The sequence below is a fragment of the Oncorhynchus mykiss genome, chromosome 19 (assembly GCF_057628025.1).
Source record: "Oncorhynchus mykiss isolate SJ-2025 chromosome 19, ASM5762802v1, whole genome shotgun sequence".
In the NCBI taxonomy this organism is placed as follows: Eukaryota; Metazoa; Chordata; class Actinopteri; order Salmoniformes; family Salmonidae; genus Oncorhynchus; species Oncorhynchus mykiss.
This window is the reverse complement of record NC_143040.1, coordinates 20,978,796-20,996,159: the sequence shown is the minus strand read 5'-3', so window position 1 is coordinate 20,996,159 and position 17,364 is coordinate 20,978,796. Positions and strand designations below refer to the sequence as shown.

The following is a 17,364-nucleotide window of genomic DNA, read 5'->3' as shown; positions in this document are numbered from 1 at the left end:
CAGTTGAAATGCAAAAAGGATCACAGATCAGCTAATAACTATTATACTACCACATATTACACTGGACTGGTAGTTGACCTCAGACGGATTCATATGTAACCTTCATGACAGCAGTGTGTGGTAGTTGACCTCAGACTGCTTCATATGTAACCTTCATGACAGCAGTGTGTGGTAGTTGACCTCAGACTGCTTCATATGTAACCTTCATGACAGCAGTGTATGGTAGTTGACCTCAGACAGCTTCATATGTAACCTTCATGACAGCAGTGTATGGTAGTTGACCTCAGACAGCTTCATATGTAACCTTCATGACAGCAGTGTGTGGTAGTTGACCTCAGACGGCTTCATATGTAACCTTCATGACAGCAGTATGTGGTAGTTGACCTCAGACTGCTTCACATGTAACCTTCATGACAGCAGTGTATGTGAAAATATGGGCATTTCCAGGGCTGTGAGCATTGTTCTCACAGTCAGGGCTAGATTCTGGTTGCTCTGTTTTGTGTTGTGTCTTTGTACGTAGCAGAAAGGGCCGCTCATACAAGGTGATCTGACACAACCTAAACATGACCTAAGCCTAATGTTGACGCTCACTGATATCAGATAAAGGCCACTTAAACAGATGAGATAATCCAAAGAGATAGAAGACCAGCCAAGATGGCAAGACAACTTCTTGTGCGTGAGAAAAATAGAAGACAAGATGATTAGCTAGAAGTGTTCTTCTGAGATCTGGGTCAACTTGCAAATAACTTATCTTTATACAAACGATACAGTATCTATTCATGGGAAACTAATAAGTGAATCTACAGACTGATGAATGACGGTTCACAGAGATAGACACATCTCTCTGAGATATCAATGCATTCATCAAGTCACCCTTGTTTTGTCTGTGTTCATTCTGCCCTGCCAGAGCAGAAAAATATGTTTATCTGAAATCCCATGAAATCTGTGATGTCAACACTGTACACTCAATTCAAATGCCATATCAGGTTTCTGTTTCTCTCTCTGTGTTCACTATCCTCAGTCTGTTCTGCCCTGTACTGGATCCATGGTTTACTGTAGTGCACTGTTTCATTATCTGGCCTGAGCCATTGTTACTGTCACCTCTAATCAATTCTCTCTCTCAGCCACACAGTCAGCCATGTTTTCCTTTTCCAGAGAGGCTGCGGTGTTCTGAGGCAACCTCTTTCTCATCTCTTCATCTTTCTGTTTGTGTGTGGCTTATCTATGCTACCTACTACACTGAACCAGTGGGCAGAGGGTAATCACACACAGCCACAGTACGCACCGGGGAAACAGACGTGGGTGTGTGTGTGTGTGTGTGTGTGTGTGTGTGTGTGTGTGTGTGTGTGTGTGTGTGTGTGAAACAGAGAAAGTGTGTGTGTGGTATCATCCTCTATGATAGTGACACACTTTGCCTCCAGGCCTAGTCCCTCTTGAAGAGTCATGTCCGGCGAGAAGAGAAAAGCCCCCTTCCTTCCCGCACTCATCATCAAAGAAATTAGATCTCACACTGCACTATGCTGCTGCTGTGTGTGGCACAACACGCCTGATGAGCAACACATGATCCTTTCCCGGCAATACTGGGTTAACCCTTTCATCCACAGCAAGAAACCCTGATGCAGCCAACTGAGCTATATTCTTCCTCTGTGAGCTTATTTAACTACTGCACAGGGGAAGGCCTATACAAACAATACCAATGTCATCTTCCCTATTGTACAGAGTAAGAGCTGTGTTTCCCTATGGTCATGTTGGCGGTTATAAGGGCTTGACCTCAGAGTAATGGTTTAATCTAGTCAAAACAGAGCAAAGAAGTTTCCTGAATGTGAGAAAGCTTTGTATTATTATGATGAAACCCACTTTCCATCCATCATTACACAGACTAGCCACATGACCACCATCCAACCTAGTGGTCAGCAGACAACAGCAGTTCTCCATCACTGACTGCGACCCTCTATTTCTCAACACAAAACAGAAGCCCATCAATGGACATTGGGTGTGTGTCAAACTATGAACTCTGCGGGCCCGGAAATACCTCGACGCAAGTCGAGACTCATTTCAGACTTTGTGAGCGAGATGAAAGACATCTGGGATTTGTCATTGGTCTTTAAAAAAACATATGATGCAAATAGAATGGGAAGCCTTGTCTGTTTCTGAGAGTGGAGTTATGATTTGTAAGAAAAAGGCACAATGAGAATGCACAGGCCAGGCCCAATTCCAGTGAGTGTCTTAACAGCCAAATGTGGCTGAACACTCTCCAGCAGCACTGGTCTGGATGCTAGTGGTGGAGCAGTCATAGAAACAGATGGAAGCCATTTGTTGTGTTTTTTCCCCTCTGTAGCTGTGGTCTGGACAGCCTAGCCTAGGCTCCATGTTAATCGGAGTAATGTGTGCAGTTATGTGAGGAATATCGCGGTGTAAATTGAGAATCGTCACAGCAATAAGCTGTCCTGTTGTGTCCCTGTCCAGAGGTTTAACATACAGAGCTGACACTCTGTCATTGATGGATTCCTGCCGTATTCTAAATGTTCTATGGAGCCTGGGTCTGAGACATATGTTCTATGGAGCCTGGGTCTGAGACATATGTTCTCTGGAGCCTGGGTTTGAGACATATGTTCTATGGAGCCTGGGTCTGTCCTGAGACATATGTTCTATGTAGCCTGGGTCTGAGACATATGTTCTATGGAGCCTGGGTCTGAGACATATGTTCTATGGAGCCTGGGTCTGAGACATATGTTCTATGGAGCCTGGGTCTGTCCTGAGACATATGTTCTATGGAGCCTGGGTCTGTCCCGAGACATGAGACATATAGGATGTTAACGTTATTAATTTCCCCTCATATTCCGCAACTCTATGTTGCCCGATGCGATGTGGCCTAAACATATAACACCAACAAAGCCTTTTGTATTTCAATGTGAATACTAATATGACCATACTGATTCCTCTGACTTTGTCTGGATACTCAAATAAACTTAATGTACTATTAGAATATGAAGAAAGACAAGTCAGAGGGACTTTTCAATTTCCACATAAGGATTCCCTGCGTGTGGAGGTTTCAACTGCCATGCTGCTCTGCTATCCACAGAGGCTCTAAGTTTATTTGTGTCTGCCTGGCCTGGAAAAGCTCTCCCTCACTCATTCTCACTCTGAGGCATATTTTTCAGCTTTCGTTGGCTCAGTGCCAGTGTCAATTCCATGCTCCTCAGAATCACATTCTTTGGCGCTTAGTGATATCTCAGGCCTTCAGACTAGCTCCCCCTGGCAGATTAAGATACAGGACATGGAAATGACCGTAAAACAAAGCAAAACAATACCGGGCACACAGCCGCTTCGCTTCAGCGCTGTGCTAGACACTGGTCCAGGAAATAGCGTTATACTCAAATTGGTTGGTATGAATCTCCTGGGTTTTTCACACACAGATGCATTTCAAGTTTCAAGTTGTATTAGTCATATGTACTGGATACACATGGTATATATCATCCCAAAAAATGCAACAACAATAAAAAATAATAAAAGATACAAACATAAAGAGCACAATCACACACACACACACACACACACACACACACACACACACACACACACACACACACACTTTGTATGAAATATAAGAAACAGTAGCCAATAGACTGGACCAATTATGTGAAAACAATCATATTCATTATAATAACTACCCTAAACAGTACAGGTTCAAGCAACTATTTCGGACGTAACATGTTTGCGTCGTTCTAAAAAAAAATGTTTTTGGCGTCGTCATCATCCTGCGACTACCAACTCTCTACTAGTCAGTGAACGGAGAACCAAGAGCACTATCGCTTGAGATAGCGGTGAGCATCAAGCGGATAAACTCTGTCTAATTTTCAGCTAATTCCCCTTCAATGCTGGTTGGACACGGACCATACACCATCCCCAAGTGGATTATTTTTGGTCTGTGGGTGACCCGAACTGTTGGACGAATTGAAAGATATTATAATTTGGCATCATATCTAAGCAGGAACGAAAGTATTGAGAGTGGTATCCGAGGTTAGCCAGTTGGCTAACTGGGAAGGTTGCCTAGCTAGCTACTGCTGAGAAAATACGAAGCGGAGGGAGACCCCAACGGCAAAAAGGGCCATCGACGTGAGCTGTATCCTGAAGAGGGACGCTCCGTTTTTCTGGACACATCAAGAGGAGCCGGAGTCCATTTTGCTGTGTTCTACTCTGATAATTTCGGAGGTAAGAGGTACAAGGAAACGGGTGGACGGTCCCAGCGTAGAAATCGTTACAATAGAGCGCTGGGCCAGACAGTCAGCGGCGGAATGGTTATCTAACTTTAGCGAGATAGCTAGCAATTCCTTGCTAGCCAGCTGCAAGTGTTTCTCACTAAATGAAGCTATTTGTAAACATCAGCTTTGCATATACATTGAGAACGAATTAAATGTGTTAATCTGTGTTTTTAGACACAACGAAACGGATACATTTGTTATTAATAACATGACCACCTTGACCTAGCTAATGTGGTCCATATCGGCTAACGTTAGTTGCTAGCTACCAACCAACTGCTGGACTTTAACTAGCACTAGCTATCTTGCTGGCTGACAAGACACTTTCATTGCACGAAAAACAAGTCTTATGTTTGTCTTGCTTGTTTTGTTTCGGGAGAATGCTAACGTTAGTGTTGGCTTATAATTTCAGTGATTCGTTGGAGAGTGAGTTAGCTATCCAGCTAGATTGCACCGCACGCTAAATCAAGCTAGCTAGCCAGTCTCCTTTTGTTATGCTAACGCTAATCATCCAATTTCTGATAGCATAACATCCTGACTTACTCGCTACAACACAGCATGCAAGCACAATAACGTGCAGTTTGTAAGAGCTTACTTTCGAGTTCGTTACCATCGCAAGCTAACGTTTATCGGATTGTACTTTATCACATTTTATTTTTCTTAGTGTTTTTTCGTAAGTTTGGTGAAGCAAGGTTAACGTGTTGGAGTGCATCTTACTAGCCGCGAGGCACAGCGCCAGTGTGATCCGAGCACATGCTCCTGGCTATGGCATCAGTCAGAGAATGTAGAAATTCGAGATTATCAAGCGAAGATAACAAATGCAACTCTTTCTTTGTAAATGTACAATTTCATAAAAAACATGCATAAAAACAAACACCTGCTAACTATACATCTAGCTAATACAGCAATATCTGCACACCTAGACAAAACGTCCAAGAACAGTGAGTTCTCATATTGGCTAGTTATGTGTTTTAAATTGACGGAAATAATATTGTTGTCACTTTAAGATTTTCTATTTACGTAACCTGTATGGGTAACGTTGCAAACGTATCAAACTAGCCTAGATACCACACCGGAATAGTTACAAAAACTAGCCAAAGTGTACACGGTCCATTTACAATGATGGGGAGCGAGAGATGGGTTAGGTTTGATGTGCGGTTTTGAGGTAACTACTGTTACCTTCCCAGTATCACTAACTGTCATACTTGACTGAGTTGCCACAGTGAATCAAGTAAAGTAAACGGTGCATTTCAAAACTTGGTGTCTACTCTTATGAAAGACTATTAGGGTGTCATGTCGCAATACCTGCATTTTCTTCTTATGTAATCACTATTGTCAAATGTATTATTGCCCTTCCTGTATGTGCCATTTTCCTTATGGAATGTACCGGATGACTCCTCAACTGTAGGGATATGTGATGCAGCACTTAGGAATGTTAAACAAGACACCAGTTGAAAAGTATTTTCAACTGCGTTTCTCCCCTAACAAATCTGGGCCCCATGAGTTTCTACCTACAGTTCCTCAAAATAAAGGTGTATGCCTATAACAATGCACTGTCCTGTAGGCAGGTACACACTGCTAGTCTCTACAGCCAGTTTCTTTCTTCTCAAGACTTGGTGCTGAGGGTTCTCATGCAATCTTGACAGTTCAGCGTGGTCCCTTTTTGTGTTGTCCCCTGCACAAGACAAAATAAAGTTAAATTAAATGTAGGAACGTAAGATAAAGGAAACCCTTTTCTTTTCCTGCTCAATTAATTCATTTATTTTAACACTCCCTCTGTGCTCTCCTCTTGCTCTTTCTCCCTCAGTCCCTCTGTCTTCATAAGGCTTAGAGCCTCTCTGCTCTCTCCCTGCACAGTGAGTCCTCAATAACTCCTCGGCGCTCAGGCCCTCCACAGACTAACAGAAAGGAAGAAGAGAGAGAGGCGGGAGACTCCAAGAGAGAAAGCCCTTAAGGACTCCAAGAGATATATAAAAAACAATGCAGTACTCTTCTCTCTAATGAAAGCCAGGAAGTGGGACAACCGAAGGGTTTTTTCTCTCTAAATAACAGCTTTTTTCACACTGATTGTGGTGGTGATGGAGAATGTTGGTAAGAGATGAGTAATGGAACACATTCAGGTTCACTAATCCAAATTGTTTATGTGGACTGTCTGGATGTTTCTTTGAGGGCCTCTGAAACTCTAAGCCTACGGGCCTGGCTATTAAATTGTCCACTCATTTAATACCCTTTGGTGTCGAGTGGTGGTTTATCCAAGAGGGTTTGCATCATGCTCTTACAGCCATGCAAATAACAGATAACAAAATCATTGCTGCTGCTCTCACAGCATAAAAACATGTACACACACGATTCTCAGTACAGTTTGTGCTTGGAATTACCAAGGTGATACTGCCTGTCGCTACTCAATAACAGATTAACCGACATCTTATACACACTAGTCATGTAATGTATAGCCTGACTCTTACTCACTTCAATGCCTGTGTGATTGCTTTGCGAGGTTAACCTCTTCAAGTGTTTTTTTTTCTTTAGTCTATACCGTTAATATTAGGTCATGAATTTAGGCTATATAAGTCTCCTTTTTATGGGAGTTGTAAAAGAGCAGGGGTCTCAACTTTTTTAGCATGAGAGCTACACAACAAAAATATGTATCTTTTTAAATAGGCACATTCTTCTTCTCTCCCCTACCTCGTGTCCTTAGTGTCAATATACACTACCGTTGGGGTCACTTAGAAATGTCCTTGTTTTTGAAAGAAAAGCACATTTTTGTCCATTAAAACAACAGTGTAGACATTGTTAATGTTTTAAATGACTATTGTAGCTGGAAACGCCTGATTTTTAATGGAATAAGTGCATAGGCGTACAGAGGCCCATTATCAGCAACCATCACTCCTCCACTCCAATGGCATGTTGTGTTAGCTAATCCAAGTTTATCATAATTTTAAATAGTACCCGCAAAAAAACAGTTTTAACGTCAACAGTGAAGAGGTGACTCTGGGATGTTGGCCTTCTAGACAGAGTTGCAAAGAAAAAAGCATATCTCAGACTGGCCAATAAAAATGTACGGTGGGCAAAAGAACAGAGGAACTCTGCCTAAAAGGACAGCATCCTGGAGTCGCCTCTTCACTGTTGACGTTGAGACCGGTGTTAGCGGGTACTATTTAATGAAGCTGCCAGTTAAGGACTTGTCTGTTTCTCAACCTAGACTAATGTACTTCCTCTTGCTCAGTTGTGCACTGGGGCCTCCCACTCGTTCTATTCTGGTTAGGGCCAGTTTGCGCTGTCCTGTAAAGAGAGTAGTTCAGCGTTGTACGAGATCTTCAGTTTCTTGGCAAATTCTCCCATGGAATAGGCTTCATTTCTCAGAACAATTTGTTTCTAGCCGTTTTGAGCCTGTAATCGAACCCACAAATGCTGATGCTCCAGATACTCAACTAGTCTAAAGGACAGTTTTATTCCTTCTTTAATCAGGACAACCGTTTTCAGCTGTGCTAATATAATTGCAAAAGGGTTTTCTAATGATCAATTAGCTTTTTTTTAAATGATAAACTTGGATTAGCTAACACAACGTGCTGTTGGAACACAGGAGTGATAGGCCCATTATCAGCAACTATGTAGATATTCCATAAAATCAGCTGTTTCCAGCTACAATAGTCATTAGCAATGTCTGCACTGTATTTCTGATCAATTTTATGTTATTTTAAGGGACAAAAATGTGCTTTTCTTTCAAAAGCAAGAACATTTCTAGGTGGCCCCTAACTTTGGAATGGTAGTATACCTACTACTATATGGTTAATAAACAACTTCTAAAATTATTATTATTTTTTTTCATGTACAAATAAGGTGCTTTGCTGATTTTAAGTTTGTCTCAAAATGAATCTGTAAATGTTGGTTGGAAGTGTAACCTTCTTGGGTAAAGCAAAAAAATGTATTCTCTTTCTATTTTCCCAAATTCTATTTTCTCAGTTTTCTGGAGGAAAATGAACACCTTTTGATTTGAATGCAATTCCCCTTTAATTATACATCTAGTGTGTGAGAAATGTACTCTCTAATGTGATGGTTTTGTATTGCTGCTGTTCATTTCATGATGAAGTTTGCAAATAATAGATACAAATGAGTGATGCGCCGATATCCAATATTTTCCTTGCCAAAAGAACGATACTGATGACCATTATTAAAAATTTTGGCTGCCTTTTTAAAAGCTTTCTAGTGCAGTTAAGTAGTTAAAACACACACATGGACCCAGTGTTCTAAGACACTGCTGCTCTGTGCAAGAGGCGTCACTACAGTCCCTGGTTCGAATCCGGGCTGTTATCACATCCGGCCATGATTGGAAGTCCCATAGGGCGGCGCACAATTGGCCCAGCGTCATCCTGGTTTCGCCGGGGTAGGTCGTCATTGTAAATAAGAATTTGTTCTTAACTGACTTGCCTAGTTCAATAAAGGTTACAAACACACCACACTGATCAAAGTTATTTTGTTGGCATTTACGTATGTCCCCATTACTAGTAATACATCATCAAAATCTATTTCTTTCACTTACTTGCTGTGCTGTTTCGTTGTTCAGTCGTTTCATTCTCAACCCGGATTTCTATGGAACGCCGTTTGGGTCTTTGCGTGTCAAAGTTGCTATTTAACACTATTTCAAATAAATGTTTATTTGTCACATACACATGGTTAGCAGATGTTAATGCGACTGTAGCGAAATGCTTGTGCTTCTAGTTCCGACAATGCAGTAATAACCAACGAGTAATCTAATATAACAATTTCACAACAACTACCTTATACACACAAGTGTAAAGGGATGAAGGATATGTACATAAAAATATATGAATGAGTGATGGTACAGAATGGCATAGGCAATATGCAGTAGATGGTATAGTGCAGTATATACATATGAGATGAGTAATGTAGGGTATGTAAACATTATATGAAGTGTGCATTGTTTAGTGGCTAGTGGGACATTTTTTTACATCAATTTTTACATTATTAAAGTGGCTGGAGTTGAGTCAGTACGTTGGCAGCAGCGGTGGCTGTTTAACAGTCTGAAGGCCTTGAGATAGAAGCTGTTTTTCAGTCTCTCGGTCCCTGCTTTGATGCACCTGTACTAGAGGTCAACCGACTATGATTTTTCAACGCCGATACCGATTTATTGGAGGACCAAAAAAGCCCATACGAATAATCGGCCAATTTTTTAGAAATGTATCTGTAATAATGACAATTGCAACAATACTGAATGAACACTTATTTTAATATAATACATAAATTAAATCAATTTAGCCTCAAGTAAATAATGAAACGTGTTCAATTTGGTTTAAATAATGCAAAAACAAAGTGTTGGAGAAGAAAGTAAAAGTGCAATATGTGTCATGTAAGAAAGCTAACGTATAAGTTCCTTGCTCAGAACATGAGAACATATGAAAGCTGGTGGTTCCTTTTAACACGAGTCTTTAATATTCCCAGGTAAGAAGTTTTAGGTTGTAGTTATTATTGGACTATTTCCTTCTACCATTTTCTATTTCATTAACCTTTGACTATTGGATGTTCTTATAGGCACTTTAGTATTGCCAGTGTAACAGTATAGCTTCCATCCCTCTCCTCGCTCCTCCCTGGGCTCAAACCAGGAACACAACGACAACAGCCACCATCGAAGCAGCGTTATCCATGCAGAGCAAGGGGAACAACCACAGGCTCGGAGCGAGTGACGTTTGAAATGCTATTAGCGCACGCTAACTAGCTAGCCATTTCACTTCGGTTACACCAGCCTCATCTCGGGAGTTGATAGTTTTGAAGTCATAGACCGCGCAATGCTTGACGCACAACGAAGAGCTGCTGGCAAAACGCACAAACGTGCTGTTTGAATGAATGTTTACGCGCCTGCTCAGTCAGATACTTAGATGCTTGTATGCTCACTCAGATTATATGCAACGCAGGACACGCTAGATAATATCTAGTAATATCATCAACCATGTGTAGTTAACTAGTGATTATGATTGATTGTTTTTTATAAGAAGTTTAATGCTAGCTAGCAACTTACCTTTGCTTACTGCATTTGCGTAACAGGCAGTCTCCTTGTGGAGTGCAACGAGAGAGGCAGGTCGTTATTGCGTTGGACTAGTTAACTGTAAGGTTGCAAGATTGATTCCCCCGAACTGACAAGGTGAAAATCTGCCGTTCAGACCCTGAACGAGGCAGTTAACCCACCGTTCCTAGGCCATCATTGAAAATAAGAAGTGGGACGCAACCGTCTCCTATACCATAAGAAGTTAACACCATAGTTCCCTCCAAACTCATCATCAAGCTCGAGAACCTGGGTCTCGACCCCGCCCTGTGCAACTGGGTACTGGACTTCCTGACGGGCTGCCCCCAGGTGGTGAGGGTGGGTAACAACTAGAGTTGGAACACCAAAAAATATATTTAAAAAATTATAAAAAATCAACCTTTCATTAAATCACACATGTAAGATACTCAATTAAAGCTACACTTGTTGTGAATCCAGCCAACATGTCAGATTTTAAAAAGGCTTTTCGGCGAAAGCATAAGAAGCTATTATCTGATGATAGCAAGAGAGTAAGAGCCTAGCATATTTCAACCCTGCAGGTGCTACACAAAACGCAGAAATAAAATATAAAACATGCCTTACTTTGACAAGCTTCTTTTGTTGGGACTCCAATATGTCCCATAAACATCACAATTTGTCCTTTTTTTAGATGAATTCCGTCCATATATATCCAATATGTCCTTTTATTTGACGCGTTTGATCCAGGAAAAAAAAGCTTCCAAAATGCGCAACGTCACTACAAAATATTTCAAAAGTTGCCTATAAACTTTGCCAAAATATTTCAAGCTACTTTTGTAATACAACTTTAGGTGTTTTTAAACGTTAATAATCAATCCAATTGAAGACGGGTCTGTGTTCAATACAGGAAGACAACAAACCAAGCTACTTTTCACATCTTTCCCAACTCTCAGAGTTCCAAGATGGCCTTCTTCTTCACTGCACAAATTAATAACCTCAACCAAATTCCAAAGACTGGTGACATCCAGTGGAAGCGGTAGGAACTGAAAACAAGTTCCTAAGAAATATTGTTTCCCCATGAGAACCCATTGAACAGACGGAGACCTAAAAAAAAAAAAAAAACTGAACGGTTAGTCCTTAGGGTTTTGCCTGCTACATAAGTTCTGTTATGCTCAGACATGATTCAAATAGTTTTAGAAACTTCAGAGTGTTTTCTATCCAAATCTACTAATAATATGCATATCTTATATTCTTGGCATGAGTAGCAGGAAGTTGAAATTGGGCACGCTATTTATCCAAAAGTGAAAATGCTGCCCCCTATACCTTAAGAAGTGAAATGCTGAGCTGTAGTCAATGAACAGCATTCTCAAATAGGTATTCCTCTTGTCCAGATGGGTAGGGCAGTGTGGTTGCGATTGCGTCGTCTGTGGACCTATTGGGGCGGTATGCAAATTGGAGTGGGTCTAGGGTGTCAGGTAGGGTGGAGGTGATATGGTCCTTGACTAGTCTCTCAAAGCACTTCATGATGACGGAAGTGAGTTCTACGGAGCGGTAGTCGTTTAGCTCAGTTACCTTCGCTTTCTTGGGAACAGGAACAATGGTGGCCCTCTTGAAGCATGTGGGAAGAGCAGACTGAGACTCAAACAAATATATGCGGCTGTGATTATAATCGAAGAGAATTCTCTTGGTAGCGGTCTGGATTTGATGTGTCAATTAAGCTTGTTGACCAATCGAGACCCGAATATGACTACGCTTCACTTAAGGCGTTCATACATTTTTTTAACGTAGTTATTGCACATTGATTACACTATCACTCGTATTTCATGTCACGACGATTCATCGAGACATGGATACATGCTATGATTTGCGCACCTGCAGTGCTGGTCATAAACAAAAATAAAATAAGCTAGCAAGCGCATGGATGCAAACAATGTTTTTCCCCAAATACTTAGCAAACGACAAACTGTTTCAGTAGCTATGGTTAGCTAGCTACAGTTGAAGTCGGAAGTTTACATACACTTAGGTTGGAGTCATTAACTCGTTTTTCAACCACTCCACACATTTCTTGTTAACAAACTATAGTTTTGGCAAGTCGGTTAGGAGATCTACTTTGTGCATGACACAAGTCAGTTTTCCAACAATTGTTTACAGACAGATTATTTCACTTATAATTCCTGTATCACAATTACAGTGGGTCAGAAGTTTACTTACACTAAGTTGACTGTGCCTTTAAAAAGCTTGGAAAATGCCAGAAAATGATGTCATGGCTTTAAAGTTTCTGATAGGCTTATTGACATCATTTGAGTCAATTTGAGGTGTGGATGTATTTCAAGGCCTACCTTCAAACTCAGTGCCTCTTTGCTTGACATCATGGGAAAGTCAAAAGAAATCAGCCAATACCTCAGAAAAAAATGGTAGACCTGAAGGTACCACATTCATTTGTACAAACAGTAGTACGCAGTATAAACACCATGGGACCATGCAGCCATCATACCGCTCAGGAAGGAGACTCGTTCTGTCTCCTAGAGATGAACGTACTTTGGTGCGAAAAGTGCAAATCAATCCCAGAACAGGAAAGGACCTTGTGAAGATGCTGGAGGAAACGGGTACAAAAGTATCTATATCTATGAAAGGCCGCTCAGCAAGGAAGAAGCCATTGCTCCAAAACCGGCATTAAAAAAAAGCCAGAATATGGTTTGCAACTGCACATGGGAACAAAGATTGTACTTTTTGGAGAAATGTCCTCTGGTCTGATGAAACAAAAATAGAATTGTTTGGCCATAATGACCATCATTATGTTTGGAAGAAAAAGGGGGATGCTTGCAAGCCGAAGAACACCATCCCAACCGTGACGCACGAGGGTGGCAGCATAATGTTGTGGGGGTGCTTTGCTGCAGGAGGTACTGGTGCACTTCACAAAATAAATGGCATCATGTGGCAGGAAAATGATGTGGGTATATTGACGCATTCTCTCAAGACATCAGTCAGGAAGTTGACGCTTGGTCGCAAATGGGTCTTCCAAATGGACAATGACCCCAAGCATACTTCCAAAGGTGTGGCTAAATGGCTTAAGGACAACAGTCAAGGTATTGGAGTGGCAATCACAAAGCCCTGACCTCAATTCTATAGAAAATGTGTGAGCAGAACTGAAAAGGTGTGTGCAAGCAAGGAGGCCTACAAACCTGACTCGGTTACACCAGCTCTGTCAGGAGGAATGGGCCAAAATTCACCCAACTTATTGTGGGAAGCTTGTGGAAGGCTACCCAGAACGTTTGACCCATGTTCAAATTTTTGAAGGCGATACTACCAAATACTAATTGAGTGTATGTAAACTTCTGACCCACTGGGAATGTGATGAAAGAATTTAAAGTTGAAATAAATCACTCTACTATTATTCTGACATTTCACATTCTTAAAATAGAGTGGTGATCCTAACTGACTTTTTACTAGGATTAAATGTCAGGAATTGTGAATAACTGAGTTTAATGTATTTGGCTAAGGTGAAAACTTCCAACTTCAACTGTAAAGAGCTAGGTGTCATCTAAAATAACCCTCATTTATAATACTGTTCTTATTTGATTAATGATTGGATCCATCTATTTGAAGATAGCCACAACAGTGGACGTTGGTTAGCCTTCAAGCTAAAAGTATGGCATAATTCTGTGATTTTTCACTGTCAATTACTTTTAATTTGAAGGCAAACCGCAAATTCCACTTGTGCCTAATCCTTATTGTGGCTAGCTTCACAGCAGTTGAAGCTAGCTGGCTGCTTATAACGTTAGCTTTGGGCAACAGGGTTACCCTGTTGAGTGTAGGGGGCAGTATTTTGATGTTTGGATGAAAAACGTACCCAAATGAAACTGCCTATTTCTCAGGCCCAGAATCTATAATATGCATATAATTAGAAAACACTAAAGTTTCCAGAACTGTCAAAATATTGTCTGTGAGTATAACAGAACTGATATTGCAGGCGAAAACCTGCAGGAAAATCCAACCAGGAAGTGCCTAAGAGAAACAAATCTTCCTGTTCCATTGCATGCCTTCCCTACATTTAAAGGGATATCAACCAGATTCCTTTCCCTATGACTTCCACATGGTGTGAACAGTCTTTAGACATAGTTTCAGGCTTTTATTCTGAAAAATGAGCGAGAACGATCACATCAGTGGATGGCTGGGTGCTAGCAGAGTTTTGCATGTGCAACAGTTTGGAGCAGACATTTTCTCTCTCCTATTGAAAAAGCTATGGTCCGGTTGAAATATTATCGATTAATTTATTGTAAAAACAACCTGAGGATTGATTATAAAAACGTTTGACATGTTTCTACGAACTTTACGGATACTATTTGGAATTTTCGTCTGCACGAGCCTGTGGATTTCTGAACAAAACGCGCCAACCAAATGGAGGTTTTTGGATTTTAAAATCTTTATCGAACAAAAGGAACATTTATTGTGTAACTGGGAGTCTCGTGAGTGCAAACATCCGAAGATCATCATAGGTAAGCGATTCATTTTATTGCTTTTCTGATTTTTGTGAGGTGTCTACTTTGCTGCTAGCTGTTTGTAATGTTTTGTCTGCTGAGAGAGATGTCCTAACATAAACGCTTTGATTGCTTTTGCTGTAAAGCTTTTTTGAAATCTGACATGCCAGGTGGATTAACAACAAGCTAAGCTGTGTTTTGTGATTTCATGAAAATTAAATACTTTTAGTAATTTAATTTGAATTTGGCGCTCTGCAATTCAGCGGGTTGTTGACACAAACGATCCCACTAACTGGATGGGTGCGCCAAGAAGTTAAGTAGCTGTCTAGCTATTTATTTTCATGATCTGAAGTTCAATTTCAATAGGCGAACAACAAGTGGCTACCGAGCTAATACTTACTCACAGGGATTCTTAAATCATTGCTAAGAATAATGAAAATGACAGCAGTTTCTACTGGTCATTGTTTTCAGGCTGGTGTATTGGTGCTAGCTAGCTACCCCCGAAGTTGCGGTCAAACAAATTATGCTTTATTACCAACGCGGTATTGTAAGCACATCGTTCGTTTGTGGCCGGTGTTTGCTTGTTTGCAGACTTTTGTACAGCTTTGACAGTGCTACAATCTTTTTTGACACGCCAGACCCAAACAGCTTTCCATAGTATGCATGTCATGAAGCTAATAGCATTGACGCTATTAGTGTAACTCCGATAGGGCAACATCTGAAAAATTAGCGCACATGGTAGTGTGTACTAGTGCTCGACCAGTTGGCGAAAGCCAACATCGCCCACGACAGAGAACGTTTGATTTTCAAGGGCAATTAATTCCATTATCTTGGCTTTAATGGATTTCGCATTTTGAGTTGTCTCTCTGAAATGTTCTTGCTATTTCAAATGACTGCTCGACTTGTTGACTGCTCGATCCACATAAACATGGAGTAATAGACAAATGCGCACCAGACAGACGGACAATATTGCTGGAAATGAATTGGCAAAAATGTATTAGGTTTGACTAACCAAGGGTGATAATTTTGTGATGAATAGATAGTAGCTGGGAGCTTGCGGTGTCTGATACTTGAGATTTGTTTGACAGTTTTGTCAGTTTTGTTTTATTTTACTTTCAGAATTATTTGCGAGCTATTCATAGGTGGGCTGCGAGCTACGGCAGCTTGAGATCGACCTCACCCCTGTGACAGAGTGTTTGGTTTCGAGCCCACAGCAAAGAGCCTACTTGTTTTCCTGAGCTCAACCCTCCGTCGCTGTCTCTGCAGCTCTACAATTTGCAGGGATTGAAAGTTATTTTGACGGCTGAGGACCAGGCAGCAGAACTGTGGTGGTTTGACGGTTCATATAATCCTTTATGATACGAGTCTGGCTCCTACAGGTTAAATATGATATACAATCTTGAGGTAGCTGCAGTGTTTGCAGAGTGACGTATTTGGCAGATTCAGGTGGAAAGAATGTGCCTTGCTGTTTAAGTTTGTTTCTCCAATGAAGCTGTAACTGTTGGGTGGAAGTGGAACCTCCTTGGGCAAAACTATAGGGCCGTTCTTCTGGTAATGCTAGAGGGGGGCTTCAGTGAAGGAGAGGCCATTGTCACAAGACGTTTCACATTTAATTTAGGCCTGTCTGTTAGTCACACAATGGCATTCTTCAGGTTCTCAAATGACTTTGGTTCAGGTCAAGGGTGGAGTTGATGGGTTTATGCATTAATGTCATTTGCCAAAATGATTGAGGAACTTCACATGGCTTTCGAGAACTATATTCCTACTGGATTATGAGCTGTAACAGTGATTTTTCAGTTTCCTACCTCTCACACTGAGGGATTTTCTCCACTCACAGCTTTCCAGAATAAGGTCAGTGAAAACATTTGACAGAGAGCATTCATGCATCATGGATCTTCATAGACATTCATGGGCCTGCCTTTTTTATTTTATCTTTGTAAATGGAGGATGTAGCTAATGTTTCTCTTGCTTATGTAGACAACCGGTTGGTTTCAATAGGTTACAGATCCAGCCTTGGACTGCAGTCTTGTGGAAAGCATTCTATAATGCAAACACGTCTAATGGGTTTGTCTCGTGCTGACTGACCTTCTAGTACTATGGGTTAGAGAACATTTGCTGGAAGCAGTGGCCTAATGGTTTTGTCTTACTGTGAAGTATGGCTTATCCACATTCTCTGTCACCCACGGCTGTTTCAGACGGTAGGATACTGACCCCTGGGCTCTGCTAAAAGCATTCTCATCCACGGCCCTGGCTTTGAAGTAGATGTTGCCACAACACCGGGGAGATGAAAGGGGGCTTGGCAAAGGGTGTAGCTGTGTATCTCTGTTCTCTTGATGTGCAGGTGTCGTTTTATGTATGTGTGACTGAGACCATGGGGGCTTGCCTAGTGGAAAGAACGTTCGTCTTACTACTTCACTCCAATTTCCGAGTGAAGGCAGACTTTCTGAAAGCCGACTTTCTGATAAACTTATGTCAGAGGGGTCTCGCTAATCAAGAAGACCAGCTGGCTTTTATGACTGCTCCAAGTCGACCATTGAACTGACTGAGGCGACCCTGGTGTGTCCTTCATACTGTAGACCGGTCTCCTGTGTGTCTTGGAAAAGTCGCCTCC

General features: G+C 41.3%; 1 protein-coding gene across 4 annotated transcripts in view; it reads left to right on the top strand.

The window, feature by feature from the left end:
• Window positions 1-3,805: 3,805 nt before the first annotated feature.
• Window positions 3,806-17,364, top strand: part of fbxw7 (F-box and WD repeat domain containing 7) — a 203,649-nt gene continuing 190,090 nt past the window's right edge. For all 4 annotated transcript variants that reach the window (XM_090210444.1, XM_090210443.1, XM_090210453.1 and 1 more), the window contains exon 1: window positions 3,806-4,212. The gene's annotated coding sequence lies outside the window, so the exon portion shown is untranslated. The remainder of the gene's footprint in view (window positions 4,213-17,364) is intronic.